The sequence below is a fragment of the Dipodomys merriami genome, unplaced genomic scaffold (assembly GCF_024711535.1).
Source record: "Dipodomys merriami isolate MVZ:Mamm:240054 unplaced genomic scaffold, mDipMer1.0.p SCAF_32, whole genome shotgun sequence".
Lineage (NCBI taxonomy): Eukaryota > Metazoa > Chordata > Mammalia > Rodentia > Heteromyidae > Dipodomys > Dipodomys merriami.
The window spans coordinates 11253550-11271204 of record NW_027204715.1 but is presented as its reverse complement, the minus strand read 5'-3'; positions in this window follow the sequence as shown (position 1 = coordinate 11271204).

Below are 17655 nucleotides of genomic sequence, written 5' to 3'. Positions count from 1 at the left end.
CAGAGATTTGAAGGACTTGCCTTTCATGATCAAGTGAGTCAGTTAAGGACAGACAGTGAGCTACAATCTCAGTAGGTTTCTTCAGTAGAGACTGATAGAATTTGTTCTTCCTCCAGGAACTCTGTATTAATCTTAAGGTCCTCAGCTGATTGGATGAGCCTCATCCATACTATCACAGAGTTAATCTCCTGTATTTAAAGTCAACTGGTAAGCATATATTAACTATATCTACAAATCACCTTCATAGCAAACCTTACCCTAGTGTTTGAATAAATAAGTTTGTGAGACCTGGTAGTGTTGACTCACAAGGCTGTCTTAAGTGTGGCAAACTAAGGGGTCTGTAAGGCTGTTAGGCTTCTGGTATTTGCAAGGGCCATCTCAGAAGAGGCAATGCATTAGTCAGACTTCTCACCAGATACCTGAGAAAATCAGCTTAAGGGGAGGAAAGATTCTTCCCATTTGGCCCAGACTTTTAGAAGTTTCAATCCATAGTCAGCCAATTCCATTGCTTTAAGGCCTGAGGCAAAACAGAACAGCAGGGTGACAGGGTGTGGCAGGGAAGAGCTGCTCACCTCTTGGCAGCCAGGAAGCAAGAAAGGCTGGAAAGGTCTGGGGATAATTTATATCTTTCGAGGACATATGATAGTGACCTACTTCCTCTAACTAGGCCTCACCTCCTGAAGTTTCCATCACCTCCCAATGATCCACCAAATTATGAATCTATAAGTGAATTAATCCATTGATTAATTCAGACCCCTTAAGAATGGGACCTCACAAAGAATGGGACCACCAGCTAGAACCACACCTTCAATGTGGCTACCTTCTGGAGAGACACTTCCAGTCCAAACCCAAACAGAAAGAAAGTTGCCAAGACATGAAAGCATAGCTCCTGTTGTGAAGACAACATCTTCTCATGATGGACACCAGCCAACAATGAACAACTGCATAAATAAATACTCAGGTGCCATAGTGACTTATGCCTTACAGAGTCATACTTCTGGGACCAAACCCCAACACTGGTTCATTTATGGACTGTAATTCTTTATGTGCTTGTGTTATCAAAGCCAATCTTTACTTGTTTTAATATATCATATTACATTAATGAAAAGTATTTTCTTAACTGAAAAGCTTCAAATTATACAGATGTTTTCTGAGTACTGATGGTCCACTCCTGTAATCCTACTTACTCAGGGAGATAAGATCTGAGAAGTTTTCTGGGGAGAAGAGTCTCCATCTCTAACATAGCCAGCAAAAAAAAAAAAAACAAGGCTAGAGACAAGGCACAAGTGATAGGGTGCCAGTCAAACAAGCTGTTGAACAAGTACAAGACATGGAAGACAAACCCCAGTACTAGCAGGGAAAAATAGATTTTAATTTTACACAGAAGATGAAATAGTTTCTCACTGGTAAAATAAGTTTGGCATCAAATAATTGTGATTCATCAACTTTTGAATATCCAGTTTCCCTACTACCTTGATCATATCATAGTTTCAAAACAGAAGTGAGGGGCTAGAAATGAGGTTTAGTGGTCTTGCTCGCCTAGCATGCATGAAGCCCTGGGTTCAATTCCTCAGTACCACATAAACAGAAAATTCTGGAAGTGGTGCTGTGCTCAAGTGGTAGAGGGCTAGCCTTGAGCAAAATAAGCTCAGGGAGCCAGGCACTGGTGGCATATACCTGTAATCCTAGCTACTCAAGAGGCTGAGATCTGAGTATCACAGTTCAAAGCCAGCCCAGGCAGGAAGCCTGGGAGACTCTTACCTCCAATAAACCACCAGAAAACCAGAAATGGCACTGTGGCTCAAGTGGTAGAGCATTTGCCTTGAGCTGAAGAGCTCAGGGACAGCACGCAGGCCCAGAGTTCAAGCCCCATGACTGACAAAAAAAAAAACCTCAGGGACAGTGCTCAGGCCCTGAGTTAAAGCACCAGGACTGACAATAAACAATAAAAAAATTTAAAAATTAAAAAATAGAAGTGAAAAAATAGAAGGATAAATTATTAGAATGATTATAATCATTTTTATTCCAACTGCCATATTGCTTTTTATTCTGCCAATATCAGGGTTTTGGCGCTGTCCTGGAGAGTTTTGGGTCAAAGTTGGCATTCTACCACATGAATCATAGCTCACAGATTTTTCTGCCTGAGCTGGCTTTGAATCACAATCCTCAAATCTCAGCCTCCTGAGTCGCTAGGATTACAAGCAGAAGCCACTGATGCTTTGCTGTTTTACATTGTGAGAAGAGAAATTTCACTTAGAAAACTAGACAAAACTCTAGTCCTTGTTCTGCATGTCATGATGAGTACATGTGTGTTAAGTTGGCTAGCTAATGTCCATCAATTTGGTTGTCTTGGTGAAGGTGTGCCTAGATGTGCTTAGGATCTAAACCAGTAAACATTAGCACAAATGACTTCCAAATCGTAAGGGATTTCATCTAATCAGTTGGAGGCCACTAATGCCAAGACCCTCAAGATCCTCAGGACTTCAATGCAGAAATCCTGCCAGAGTTTCAAGCTTGCTGTCCTGAAGAATTCAGGCTCAGATATTGCATATCAATCTTAGCTAAATCTCCAGCCTCTGTCTGTTCTATGAATTTCTGACCTGCCAACCTCCAGATTCTTGAGAGCCCACTTCAGCAAATCAGTAAAGGAATAGATAAGTGTATGTGTGGGTGCACATGTGTGTGTATATTGTTGCTCTGGGGATCCCTCACTGCTACAAGCTTTTCCCTTAGTTTTCACACATATGCTTTAGACAAGAGATACGTCACATATAAATATATTTGGAGGGGATGTAGGGATTTGGACTCACAGCTTCATGCTTGAGCCATGCCTCTGACCCTTTTTGTTCCACTTATTTTTGAGAGAGTCTTGCTTTTGCTTCATCTGATATGGATTATAATTCTCCTAGTTTATATTTCTTGCTGTAATGATGACATGCACCTACTTCTATGCCCAACTTTTATTGAGATGATATCCCTCCAACTGTTTTGCCCCGGCTGGCCTCGAACTTCAGTTCTTTTCATGTCAACCTACTAAGTACCTGAGATCACAGGCAAAGAGGTACCATCAGCCGGTAAGAGGTACAACTTTTCAGAACAAATATCTTCATTTACTATACATCTTTTTATATAAATTGCATAGCATATTTCATTGATACATGATCCCTTATGTGAGAAGCTCAAATATTTGGGCATTACTTATTTCATTTTGTTTGCCACCTAGGAGATACCTGCTCATTCATAGACTACAATTGGCAAGACTGGATCCACTCTGTTCTACTTCCAATTTCTGCTTTGTTATTTCCCAAGGCTTATTAGGTAGTGGATGCTGGCCAAGCCAAATGGATGCCAGGTGTTGAACATAGAACCTGCATACTGATTCCTTGTAGGGATTAAGGTTTGCTGTGGTGTAGCTAGGGAACCCACGCAACATGGTAACTTGGAGCTGTCTCCTATGACTGCTACGAATCATTCTATTATGGTGCCTCATTAGTGGTCTCTTCAGTGGAGCTGTTCTATCAATTGGCATCCATCTAATTAACAATCTGAGAATTCTATGGTTAAGGAAAAGAGGAAAACCATAGCAGACATTTAATGGTGTGAATGTCGGGCTCTTGTGAGACCGCTTAATTGATAAGAGTTTGTTCAAAAGGATGAGATTTGCTGTCACCATGGCAACCTACCTTCTGGAATAACAGATCTGCATGTCATTCCAGCAAGTGGTCTTCACAATTTAATCAAAGAACAAAATAAAATAAATGTATTTGCAGACTCTCAGATCACAGAGAAGAGAGAAAAGTAAAATGCAGAAGAGAAAATTACACTGTTTTAGAAGTTAAACATGTTAATTTTCCAGAAGCAGGCTAACTCTGTCTGAGATATGGAAGATACGTAAGTATGATATGATCTTTCCCCCCTCTCTTATTGTCTCTCCAATGTTATTTTCTGTCCATTCCCTTTGCTCTGTCCTTGTCAGCCTCATTGGATCTCATACCACTTCTCGAATGTGCCAGGTGAGCCTTTGAAGCAACTGTACATTTGCTGATGAGTCTCTTTTCTTCCACAAAACACTCTATCAAAGAACTTTCCCTCGCTCACTATAAGGCATAAAATAGCTCCATAGCTCCATTCATACCCACCACTGTTATTTTTTATCACTGTACCCTAATTTATATTTCCTTTAGAGGAATTATCACTACCTGATATTAAATATGCACTCATTGTTTATCCTCTGTCTCCATTGTTAACATGTAAGCTGCCCTAGGAGTAGATTATGGCTGCCTCTGCTGTGGCTTTACCCTTTGCCTCTTAAACAGTGCCTAGTTCTTGTTCACATAAATGTTCAGTGGGATAATGTGAAGGATATAAAATTTAGATCTATAAAATAAAAATATAATATGAAAATAGAAAAGAACCATATAAAACCAAACTCAAAAGTAGTTACAATGGAAAAGAATGCAAGCTAGAAGAGGAAAGAAAAAGCATTATGTGGATCAGAAGACTTCAAAGAAATTCTACCCACAATGCCTTTCTGAAACAGCACTTGTGTCCTGCCATTTCTGAAGCACGTACTGTCACTTGGTTCCTAAAGCCTGGCAATTCTATTTCATTAACATCTGTCCCAGAAAGTTCCAGTAGAGGTTTTGCAAGTGGGAGATTTTCCCATAAGACTCAGTGGCGGGAAAAGAATAGAAATCTTTATTTTTCAGGGCTAAGCCCAGGTGCAGAATCACAGCAACCATGAGAAACTCAAGTCTCCAGTTCAGCTACTGACTTCTACAGACCCTTGTAAACAACAGATTGATGCACAAGACTTCTCCAAGGCTGGCAGCAGGTTTCTGTTGTTTTAGATCTCTGAAAATACCTGTCCCCTTTCCATCCCTCCAACCATTCCAACAGCTTTGTGAGTAAAATTCACATATTAAATGCCTCTCTGCGGGAAGTACCTTAAGTGATCTTTATATCCTAATTGGGAATTATTTAGTTAGGAATTACCTACTTCTTATGGCATTAATTCGAGCCTTCTTTAATTTGTATTCTCTATTATACGGAAGTTTAATGTATTCTTTTACAACTAAGAAACTGATGAGACGAAGAAGAGTACTCAGTAATCAAAGCCGACCAGATGACCCATCTAGCCTCGTTTGTCTACTCTCTTATTTCCAAAGACTTAAACCACATGTGTTGAAGGCCTGGAATCAAACTTGTGCCACTAGGGTACCAGAAGATGAGCAGCTCTTTTTCACCATGATATTCTCTGCCTCACCACAAACCCCAAAGCATCTGAAAGTTCTCACAATCTTGAGCCAAAATAAATCTTACTTCATCTAAATTGATGATGTCAGGCATTTTCACCCAGTAACAGAATGCTGACTAAAACAGTAACCAATATTTAATCATGTGTCATTCACTTGAAAAGAACCAAATGAGTATTTCTCACATCAGTGGGGAAGGGCAGTAATTTGGTCATAGATATTGATGTATCGTTGTATTTTGCAACTTGTCACAAATGAACTTAAACCTTCAAAACTGTGGTTTTGAAGGAGTTGGGGAGAAATTAAGAGGATGGAAAACCAGAAGAATTACAGAAGAATTGCAAAGGACTCTGGATTCCTCTTGTAAAAACTGTATTTTTAACCCAGTAAAGATGAATCTATCTACAAACAAAATGAGCTGAGGGTCACAGCTCTTGAGCTTTCCCAGATGGGATGGCATGTCATCCTAACACACAGAATCCATATGTTATGTATATTATACTATCTACATTGGAAATCATCTTAAAGAAAATTTTTGAAACTGTACTACTGTGATCTGAATGTTTGGGTCTCCATCCCAATTAGGTTTCATGCATTGAAACCTCACACCCAATATAATGCTATGTATTAGCAGATAGGTTCTTTGGGAAGGGATGAAGTTATGAGAACAGAGCCCTCATAAATAGTGTTAGTAGCCTTGTTTACGATGCCCACAAAGACTCACTTGTCCTTTCCTCCATGTGAAGTCACAGCAGAAAGGTACCAGCTCTGCTTCAGGAAAGCAATCCTCTTCAGACATGGAATCTGACAGCACCTTGGTCATGGACATCCACCCTCCAGAATTGTGAGAAGTATAGCTCTGCTGTTTACAAGCTACCAGCTAATGATATTTTGTTTTCAGGGGCCTAAATGGTTTAAAACACACACACACACACACACACACACACACACACACACACACACACACACACACAGATGTATATATCTGTGTACATATAGATGTATATGTATATAGAGAAATACATGGATATGTATGTATAAGATTTCCTTTCTCCACAATATGAGATTATCCCCATACATTCTCTGCATTGTGTGTTCGGTACCAGAGTCCCAACCCAACCCTTGTACAATTCTGTCATAATTGACCTTTCTACTTTCTCCTCTTGCTTCCTATAATCTACTTTCCATTAAGCAAAATTGCATTGCATCAGGTCATTCCTCTGGTTAAAACTTCCCAATAGCTCTCCAGTGCACTTAAAATCTAAACTCCTTTCCCCGAACCTACAAATGTGTTCACATCTAGGCCCTTCCCCTTTCTCTGAACCTCTGTATGGGACCTTCTTCCTATTCTCCAATATGTCAAGCACCTTCCCATTTGAATTGGGACATCAGACCAACTCCTCTCTATCCCAAAGGTTTTTCACAGGTCCAACTGCTTCTGGTCATGCAAACCAAGTGTAAAGAATTCTTCCTAAAAGAGAGAAACCCCTCAGCCTCAAGTACTGAGCTAGTCCTCCTATAGGCTATTGTCTGAATTAAATTTGAAACCTGGCTGATTCCTATACCTGTATCTAAAGTTCATCTCTGTCACAACATTTGCCTGTATTTACATTCATATATTATCATATATTAGTGATACATGATCTCTCCTTTCATATAATAGCTCTCAATATGTTTCATATATTAACATATGAAAATGATACTTCTAATCACATTAACTCCAGTACTTGGCTTATAATAAGTGTTCAGTAAATATTTTCTGGACAAATGAATTTTAATAAAGTGATTCATTCACACAAATTTGATACATTGGTGATTCCAAGTCCGTTGAATTGAACTGTGTACAATTTTTTGTTAAGCCTATTTTTACCTAAATCCATCTCACAAACAACCACACAATGGGGTGCAAAAAAGTAGGTGAGTTTATAAAAATAGCCTAGCAAAAGCTTAGATTTCTTTTGAAACACCTGCAAGCAAAGGACTTTGAGGCTAACAAGAGGATCACGGGTTACAAAAACTAAGCCTCCTTTAAAACACTCTGCCTGCCATGCTTTGTACTGGCGCTCCTAAGCCCCACCGTGGAGGTCTTTCCAGAAGGCCCTGGTGCTGAGCTTCTACTCCACAGTTGTTAATTGGCTCTACTCTTTAAAGACCTGATAATTAACAAACTGGAAGGATCTGATTTGAAATGCAGACAAACATGGCTATTTGTGGGAGATAATGACCTAAGAATTGATCTCACATTGGGAAATGAATATTAAACTTTTCTCTGTTCCTGAACAAAATACGGAGGAGAAGGGGGGTTAATTTATGTGTGCCTATTTTGTGGGGATAGTGTTTTTGAGAGAACCAGTCTTATAGAATACTAATATGCAGACAAATTACTAAAGCCAACACTCAAGAACATAAATATTCTTAGGCAGTTCAATATCTAACTACATTTTTATTTTGCAGACTGGATTGTCATTGTAACCTGTACATTTTATGTGGTGTGAAGGCAAATAGGAATTTAATGTCGTAATCAGCTCCACACACAATTTTGTATTTGATAACAGTTGAAATCAATATGCTTCATCTTATTCCAGCATACACACCCACACCCACCCTACACAAACACATACACATATTCGTGAGTGCCCAGGCAAATGCTTTATCCAATAAAAAAATAAAAGGGAGCATTTTGACATAGTTTATTAATATCTTAATAAGAATGTACCAAACATTTTGATGGAGTTTGTTAATAATTTAGTAAGACTTTATCAATGCCCTGAATCCAGAGATACTTGATCTATCTCATTTTTTAACCAAGGAATAAAATACTTTTGTCGCCAGACAAGGCGTTTTTGTCATTGAACATGGAGTTGGTGGCTTCAGCACTTTCGTTTAGAATTCAAGAACAGCCTTTTTCCTGAAATCACCACACCACTGGTGGAGCTACGGATTTAATCTACATGTGTCATTTTGGAAAAGGCAGTCCTTCTCACCCAGAAGAGAGTTCTGCCCTCATCATCCAGTTTGGATAGAAATATGAACAGAACCAGACAGACTGGAGAACTCACACCTGCCTCTCCAGTCACTGACACCCTGGCCTCACCCACCGTCTTTTGACTAACAGCTCAGATCATGCCGTGGAGTTCACTCTCAATTTCTCCATTATTCACTCTAACTGTACTGCAGCGAAAACAAATACATTTCTATCCCTCTTGCTTTCTCACATTTTTCTGCCAACAACAACAACAAAAAAAACCTCCTATCAGAGACTATTATGTCTTGTCAGAAATGCAAATGCTTTTTAGCAAGCTAGGTGCTACTCAGAAGACAGCCCAGGAGCAGTTTCTCATGCAAGGAACTAGCATTCTGAAGAACACCATAGAAGATCTGGCATCCCAGGCAGAACCGCTAGACCCGTCTCAGTAAAAGAACAGAGGCAAAGAACTGAAGATTTGCTGACATGGGCCTCACTCAACCTGAGGCTCACCCACACTCTCCCACCCTCCCACCCCCACCCCGCACCCGACACTCAGAACTACTGGCAAGCAGGAATTTTATCGACAGTGGGATGATTTCATGTCTGCAAAGAAGCTTCTTAACCCTGCCACTGCCATAGATCTCACAGGGTACCAGCTCCTGGGTTTTGGTTTTGCATTCCAACATCCACCCAGATGTCTGCCACAGTGCCAATGCCTACTGAAGATCAGACAGGAGAACAGAAACCTTCAGGTCAGCTTAGGAATCAGACTAAATCCATTACAATCTTTCCTTTCCATTTGAACCTTTGAAGCAGCACACAAGCCACAGTGTACAGATGCAGGATATAGACTGAGCTGCCATGTGAGCTCCCAGTGTGGGAGAATGAGGCCAATCAATTCAGACTAACAGAAAGAGACAGTATGCCGGTGACTCTCGGACCTTGCATCTCGCTGAGTCTGCCCCTCTGCTCTGCTCTACTATATAACCCTTCTAGGAAAAGCCTTACTTTGCCTGAGCAATGAGTGAGTCGGATGTATATAGTTTGCAATGAGAAGACCTTAGCACATGTCCTATTTTCTCCATCACATCATAAAGGCCTTGGGGATAAGAGTTCATCTTCTATGGAGTTCATGGTACCCACAGTGCAGCACATGAATCCACTCCATCAGTGTATGCATGCTTTCCTGTTATGCGCTCGGCGTCTCTCCTGATGCACATTCTGACAAGGCACATGTGGGAAGCATTCAGGCAGAGAAGGAACTGGGAGAGCATCAGACAAACTGGGGTGACACTTCTATGATATCTGGCTTCCCAGGTGACCCACTGTAGCCCCAGACTACTGATGCCTGTATCATTCATCGTTCCCTCCTGCACTGCACCAGGGTTGGCCTGTGTGACAAATGGCACGCAGCTCAAGTGCTGTCCCTTCTGACACTCAAGTTTTCAAAGACTGAGGCTTCCATCTTAGACATGGGGCCCTCTTCCCAGGATAACGCTGATCTGGGGAAAGCCAGATACCAGGCTGCCAGCCAATCAGGCAGGATACTGAACTCTCTAAGAATAGTAGTGGATGCTTTTCTAGAAACCCAATCGGTGAGCTACAGAGTAGGTTCTTTACTCCTAGTCCAATCTCAAGATGGCTACATTCACCACAACATTTAGCTCAAACCTCATGGAATCCCTGAGCCAGAACCACCAGCTAGCCACTCCCAGATTTCAGGCCCTCAGGAGCTACAAAATTGTATCATAGCTCCAATGGTCCCATGAATAAGAGTCTAGAGGGGTCCAACATGACAGTACAGACTAATGGTATTCCATAGCCTCAATTGACAGGCTTAATGAAGACGAGGAGGCCACACCCTTGTGACTCATGCCTATAGTTTTTCCTACTCAAGAGGCAGAAAGGAAAAGGGTCACAGTTGAAAGCTAGCCCTGGCAAACTGTTTGCAAAAGTTCATCCTAACCAATAGCTGGGTGCAGTGTAGGACACCTGTTATAACAGCTGAGATCAGGTTGATCATGGTTCTGGGCCAGCTCAGGGGGGAAAAAAGTTTTGAAACTCAATCTTAACAGAAAAAAGTTTGGAGGCCCTTGCAGCTATAGCAGGAAGTAAAAACAGGAGGATTGTTATCCAGGCTAGCCTAGACCATAAAATAATAACTAGATCAAAAACAGCTATAGGTCTGGCTCAAACGATAAGGATATTTGCCCAGTAAACCTAAAGCCTTGAGTTCAAAGTTTAGCACAAAGAAACAATAGGGAAATAAACAAACAAAAAAGACAGACAAAACAATACCAAGTTGGGGTTGATGGAACCCAACAATCTTGGGTATGGGAGCATAAGAAAGAATTTGGAATGCTTGTTATGAGACAAACAAGGTTTTGGAAACAGGATCAATGTCTAAGTGAGATAAAAACCTCAGAGGTCTCAGGAACGCAAAGTAGAAGATATCCAGAACCCAGAAGGGCATGCGCAATGAAATCGCAGGCACTTGTTTCATTGTAGGTGAAAATGGTTGACAAAGAGCTCCATCAACTCCATGGTGAGTATATGAACCCAATGACCACCAGAAACCACAGCTGAAAGTTACAAACGATGATCTATGTAGAGACTGTCAAGGCCGTTCTTTAAGAAGCAGGGGAAAGATTGCATTTGTTACCTATTTTAGTTGACACCTTCCAAAGCCCTAGACCTTTCTTCATCTGTTCATTATGGACACTTGAGCCCCATCCGCTCATCAGCCTTCCGTGATTTCCAGCCTTGAGCCACCTGTCCCCTTTCTTGACTTCTCCAAATACTACAGCTTCTTTTCCACTCCATTTCGGGTAGTCAGTACCCAGATATCTACCCACACGAGTTTTTCCATTCTCTAAAACCTCAAGCCGTTGGAATGTAAACCACATGATCCAGGACTTGGTTACACAAATTGTATTACTGACTTTTCTCTCAAATGCCTTGCTTTCTTCAAAGACTGTACAATACATTTTGTCATCATTGATATATCAAAGTCAAATGGCCTCTAAATCCAACCACACATCAAAATCACTTTTAATGTCTATTAAAGGCTTCTAAAAAAGGAATACTGATTTCAAGCCCCCATGTCAGATTTAGGGACCTGGAATTTTTGGAAGACCTAAGAAAACATCTTCAAACACTCCCTAGGGGGAAATATAAAACTCCCTGGGGAGCTGAGCCTGCACAGCTCCACAAAGAGATGTTGACTCTGTTAAGCCTTTTTTGACAAACTGAACTGATGATCCCAGCCCTCATCCTGGAAGTGATAGAAGATGCAGAGAAACAGGAAAACAGCATAGCATAGCCTTAACCCACTAGAACTCCAACCCTACAAAGGTGATCTTCCCATGCATTGTTAAATTAAACTCTTGTACACATACAAAATAGAGAAATCATTAAGCAAATAGATTAAAGTATTTATGGAATAATCTATGTAGTGATACCCGGGTATCCATTTAAAATTCTTTCAAACTTTCTATATTTTTGTTCCATTATAAAATGTTGAAAAAATATTTTAAAAATAACCAATGCTTTACACATCTAGAAAATCTAGTCATCCTGGATTTCTTCTTCTCCATTGATTCCTTCTTTTTTTTCTTTTTTTCTTTTTTTCTTTATTTATTATAGTGAAAATACCTTATAGAGGGGTTACAATTACATGGGCAAGATGAGTACATTTCTTATCAAGCATTGTTGCCTCTTCCTTTGTTTCCCCTTACCATCCCTTCCCAACTCCCACCCCCTACCCCCCCCACTCCTCCCCACTCTCCCCCACCCCTACCCCTCCTTTTGTTTTGTCAGTCGTGGGGCTTGAACTCTGGACCTGGGTGCTGTCCCTCAGCTCTTCAGCTCAAGCTAGCGCTATACCAGTTGAGCCACAGTGCCACTTCCAGCTTTTTCTGCTTATATGGCGCTAAGGAATAGAACCCAGGGCCTCATGCATGCAAGGCAAGCATTCTACCACTGAGCCACCTTCCCCACCCCCACCCCCATTCCATTTTATAATTTCCCTGTTTTTTAAATTTTTTTTTTCTGTAAAGGTACTGTACAGGCTGGGAAGGTAGCTCAGTGGTAGAGTGCTTGCCTTGCATGCATGAGGCCCTGGGTTTGATTCCTCAGAACCACATAAGCAAAAAAAGCCAGAAGCGGAGTGTAGCTTAAGTGGTAGAACTCTAGCCTTGAGCTGAAGAGCTCAGAGACAACGCCCAGGCCCAGAGTTCACAACCAACAATAAACAAACAAACAAACAAATAAATAAATGTACAGAGGGGTTACAGTTACATCAGTAAGGTAATGAAACAAATAAATAAATGTACAGAGGGGTTATAGTTACAACAGTAAGGTAATGAGTATATTTTCTATTGAGCATTGTTACCCCCTCCTTTGTTTTTCCCCTACCATCCCTTCCTTTTTTCCCCTACCATCCCTTCCTTCTCCACCTCCCCAACTTCTCCTCCACCCCCAAGTTGTAAAGTTCGTTTTCAACATAGTGTCTTGTACATCTCATTGTTACAATGGGTCAACCTGTATCCTTGTTTCAACATTTTGTTATTTCCCTTCCCCTCCCCAAATTAGAAAAATGTGTATACAAGTTGCAGGACACCGGAATCAAATACAGTGACAACAGAGATTATATTATGGGGGAAGAACATGTAAAAGAAAAAAATCACATAGTACATTAAAAACAACAATGACAAAGAAAAAACCTCTTGTGTCCATATCTTGGAGTTCATTTCACTTAGCCTCATCTTATATGGTCGTATGTACATAGCTTTTGACCTTTTCTGCCTGTCTGGTAGGTTATCCTAGACATATACTAATTATTGCAAATAAGGGAAACCATGGGACCTACATTTCTTTGGGTCTGGCTTACTTCACTTAACATAATTTTTTCCAAGTCTTTCCATTTCCTAACAAATGGGGCAGCACACACACAACTTTTAAGGAATGTTTTTCATGAAGAATATACTCTTGTCTTGTTCCAACATATTATTCTTGCAAAATATCGGCTCTTGAATTTAACTATAAATGCTGCTTTGTATGCCTTAACAGTCAGGTTTTTGATGGTGGTGTTTGGAATTGCTTAACTCGCTCTTGAACTTCTTCAACTCTCATGGTTGGTAAGAGTTATTGGAAACTGGTAAGAATTCATTTCTCTCTCATATTTTCTAAATCATCACTTACTTATGCTGCATCTTACCAGGTTGTACACCCTTTTGTGGAAGCATTTCTTTTATATTTCTGTGAGCCCAACAATTCCTTATAACTGGAGAAATCATAGTGTCTGATTTTTGCTTGATTATTGTTTATTTACAGGGAAGACAAGAAAAGAAGGACATGAAAGTAATAACTAAGTATTTACTTATCGGGCCGAAATTTCCTGACTAAACTACTATTTATAAATTCTTTCATTTGCACTGCAGAACATTCTGTAAGTTTTAATCATCTTCATTTTACAATTAAATCGTGGCCATAAATATAGTACACCTTAACCAGAGCCCTACAATTGACAGGGGACTGTAGAGATGTCCTGTCATGTCATGTCGTGTCACTTGTGAACATCTCACAAGTGAGGCCAGAGTATTTATTTTAACTACTTGTCTTCCCTAACAGAAGAAAGAAATCTACCAGTCTTCAAGAAGAAGCAACTGCACTGCACATAGGAAAGTTTTTTCTGTACTTCCTACTCCTCCCCCACGCCTCAGCCAGCCCCAGGACTGACTCCAGGCCCCTCACCAATGTTGCCAGTTTTCTCTACCTGAAAATCTGGGTCCACAGAAAATGGGCTTATCATTCTGAAGCAAATAAAAACATCTGGGTCCTTCTTGCTCCCATTAATGTTACTCAGGTAGGCTGAACTTGTGTAATAATGAAACATTAGAGTATATAATATTTTATATAGGTCAAAATAGTTTGACGGAATAAGATCAATGGCCAGGATGACCTCAACTTAAAAAAAAAAAAAAAAGATTATTTGGCTGACAAATACCTGCTGCTTCCTGATTTGAATATCAGGAATTCCAAACTCATCAGGATGTTTTTCTTCATCTTGTTTAGGCCTGTGGCCTAACATGCACAGAAGCCACTTAATGTTAGCTATCATTAACCAGGGCTACCTTATGAAAAACTATCTTAGACTCTGGAAAAATCATCTAAGAGAGTAAAACAAAATGCTAGGCTACCAAAAGAACTTCTATAAACCAACTGACATTAAATGAAGTGATCTTTCCCATCCTCCCTGAGGGAATGTATAAAACATCCATAAATTATAAGAAAATCAATTATGAAATAATGCATCCAAGAGATTCTTATATTCACATAAAAATTAACATTAATAACAATAGTGTCCCTTTTCACCACGCCTACCCCTGACTGTCCCAGTTAGTTAACACTTACACACAGTGGCTTTAGCCTTAGACAACCCTTTGTAACCTATACTATACCTTTGTCCTTGTGTTCAATACTCAGAGATGTTATGCAGCTATATTGGAAAGGAGAGGTGGAAGGAGTAGGGAAGGAAGGAAGGAAGGAAGGAAGGAAGGAAGGAAGGAAGGAAGGAGGAAGGAAGGAAGGAAGGAAGGTCAAGACCTGAAATAATGCAACATTTATAATTCCTTATGATGAGCACAACAATATAGAATTAGACTGTCATATTAGTAAAAGCACTTTATGGTGATAGTACTGGGGTTTCAATGTAGGACCTCACACTCATTTGACTCTTACTCTACCATATGAACCAGGCTTCTAGCCTGGCTTTTTGTGGATTTTTTACAGATGGAGTCTCACAGATTTTCTGCTCTGTCTGACTTCAAATAAAAATCCTCCAAATCTCAGCCTCTCAAGTAGTAGAATTACAGACATGAGTCACCAATGCCTTAATGCATATTTATAAAAAAAATCTTAATAAGGCAGAGAAGTATGTTATGTAGGTTGTAAAGTGTTAAGTATGTGTTTTTGTACTTGGAGGGGCAAACTTCCTTAATAATTCATTTAAAAGGAAGACTTTCGTTCTCTAGTTATGCCATGTCACTGAAGTGTTAAAACATTAAATCAACTTAGAACCAATTAGTAATATCAAGAAACCAGAACATACCTTATTTCCTTTTTAGAGCTTAAGAGATATAAAAGAGTGTGGAAAATCCTATCACCAAGCAGGAACTTATTCATTTTTTCCTATCTTTTAGCAGGTCTCCAATGGACTCATGAGAGATGGTTGAAAGACCAACATGGCTGACGAAATTTTACTCATCCTAACCTTCAGAGAATTTACCTAGCAAACTCTGCAAATGTGGTCTGATTCTGCCCAGGGAAGAGATCGAAAGAGATATAATTAAAAGCATTTCACCCACCAACCCTCATCCCTGGGGCTCTGAAGGCTTGGTAGTGGGACCAAGATTAAGTCGTGAAGATCTCATCTGAAAGTCAACTTCTTCCAAGTCAGTTTAAACTTTAAGCCCTTAAGCATATACTTCCTTTCCAAATGAAAGTGAGGCCAATTTCTTTGACCCTACAGGCTGAAAGGTAGATTGTATTTTTACAACAAGAAAATGAAGTCATACTTTTGGCATGGACAGATCCTTGCCACCCCCAGTCCTGACTTTCCTCAGGTGAGAATTCAATCGTGAACTTACTTGGAACCACACTTTGCATATCCTGGATATTAGTGTGCGGGCCCTAAATATTCCCTGAGGACCCTAAAGGAGGGAGGAAATGAGAAACTGAACACAGCAATAAAGCTGAGAGGAAAGACCTGTCCAACAACATACCGGCCAACTGCACAGCCCAGCGCTTCATCAACTTGTTTCTCATCTCTAGGTTCCAGATATTATCATACCGAGCATTTCCCATAAAACCTATTCTAGAAAGAAGCAGCCAATTCAGAGAAGACTATGAATAAAAATCATAAATCAATCTGGTGATGCCGGTAAGTGGAGGATTTCTCAGACCCCTTCTAGTGAGGCATGGTGACTCATCACTGCTGCGTCTTTCTCCAGGATGCTGATGTAGAAACCTGTCTATGTCTAGGTCTTCCTCTGGTCTCTGAGACCTCACTCACAGATGTGACCCCCGATCGTCCTTGGTCTCAAATAGAGAAACTGATCAAGAGAAGAGATGAGAATAAAACGTGAAGCGTGTTCTGACAAAGTACAAAGACTCCAGTGGAAATTTTTAGAAAAGATTGGATCAAAGATGAACAGAAGAGGAGAGAGAGACTAGCTGAAAGCATCAGCCAGAGGTGGGGAGTCTTGAAAGAAGAGGAAATTGCAAAAGCAGAGGGCAGCTGATGAGAACTGGCATGAGAGATGGAAGCTCCATGCAGCTCCCCTTGTTAGCTGCGTCAGAGCACTTGAAGTTGATCCAGTGAACAACAGCGCATTGCAGCTATCTACAGGACCACATTCAGCTGCCGCCCAGAGCACAGGAGAAAAAGCCTGAGAAGACTTATGAGGAAGTCAGACTCTCTCCTAGAACATCCCGATGGTACCAGGAAGTCTCAGAAACACACCTTGGTTTCTTTGAACCAGGCTCAGGAGCAAAGGGTACACCACAGATGTTCCCAGAAGTATCCAAGCTCATATCCCTCCAGATTGAAATCTAGCTCTCCTTGTTCTTCATGGTAAGCATATTTATAAACATAAAACAAGGCATGTTTTCTTCACTACCCTCTATTTCCCTAAAGCTGAACTTTTATCTTACCAGCCCAGATTCTGTGGATATTCGTTTATGAAGCTGTGAGACAAAATATCATACTTTCATTGCATTCGTTATGAAATCTTTGTCATCCTTTGAAACATGAAGGTCACTGGTATGGGAACAACATGAGCCGAGGTAGTTACACAGGATTCCAAGAAGTATAAGCCCTCTTCATTTCCCCATGGAGGGGTCACTTTTTTGAGTGAATATGTAAAAAGATTATCAGCAAAAGAGTTTAATAGAAATTTCAGCAATGAAGGCATCCATTGAAAAGTGTTCAAGGACATTAATTATTAGGGAAAAACAAATTTAAAAACACCACCATGAAGCACCGTGTCACACCATGATACTGACTGGGATAAGAAAGGTAGTGACAGGGCAAGACTGGAACTCTCACACCTTGTTGATAGGATAGAAGATGGCACTGCCACTTTGAAAGTCAACCTGGCTGCCTCTTTAAAATCTGAACTTAGGGGTTGGCTCAGGTGGTAGAGCATCAGCCAATAAGGGAAAGCATCAGAAACTAAGTTCAAGTTTCAGAAAGAGAAAAAGGAAGGAGGAGGAGGAGGAGGAGGAGGAGGAGGAGGAGGAGGAGGAGGAGGAGGAGGAGGAGGAGGAGGAGGAGGAGGAGGAGGAGGAGGAGGAGGAGGAGGAGGAGGAAGAGGAGGAGGGAAGGAGGAGGAGAAGGCGGAGGATGAGATAGAAGAAGGAGAAAAGAAG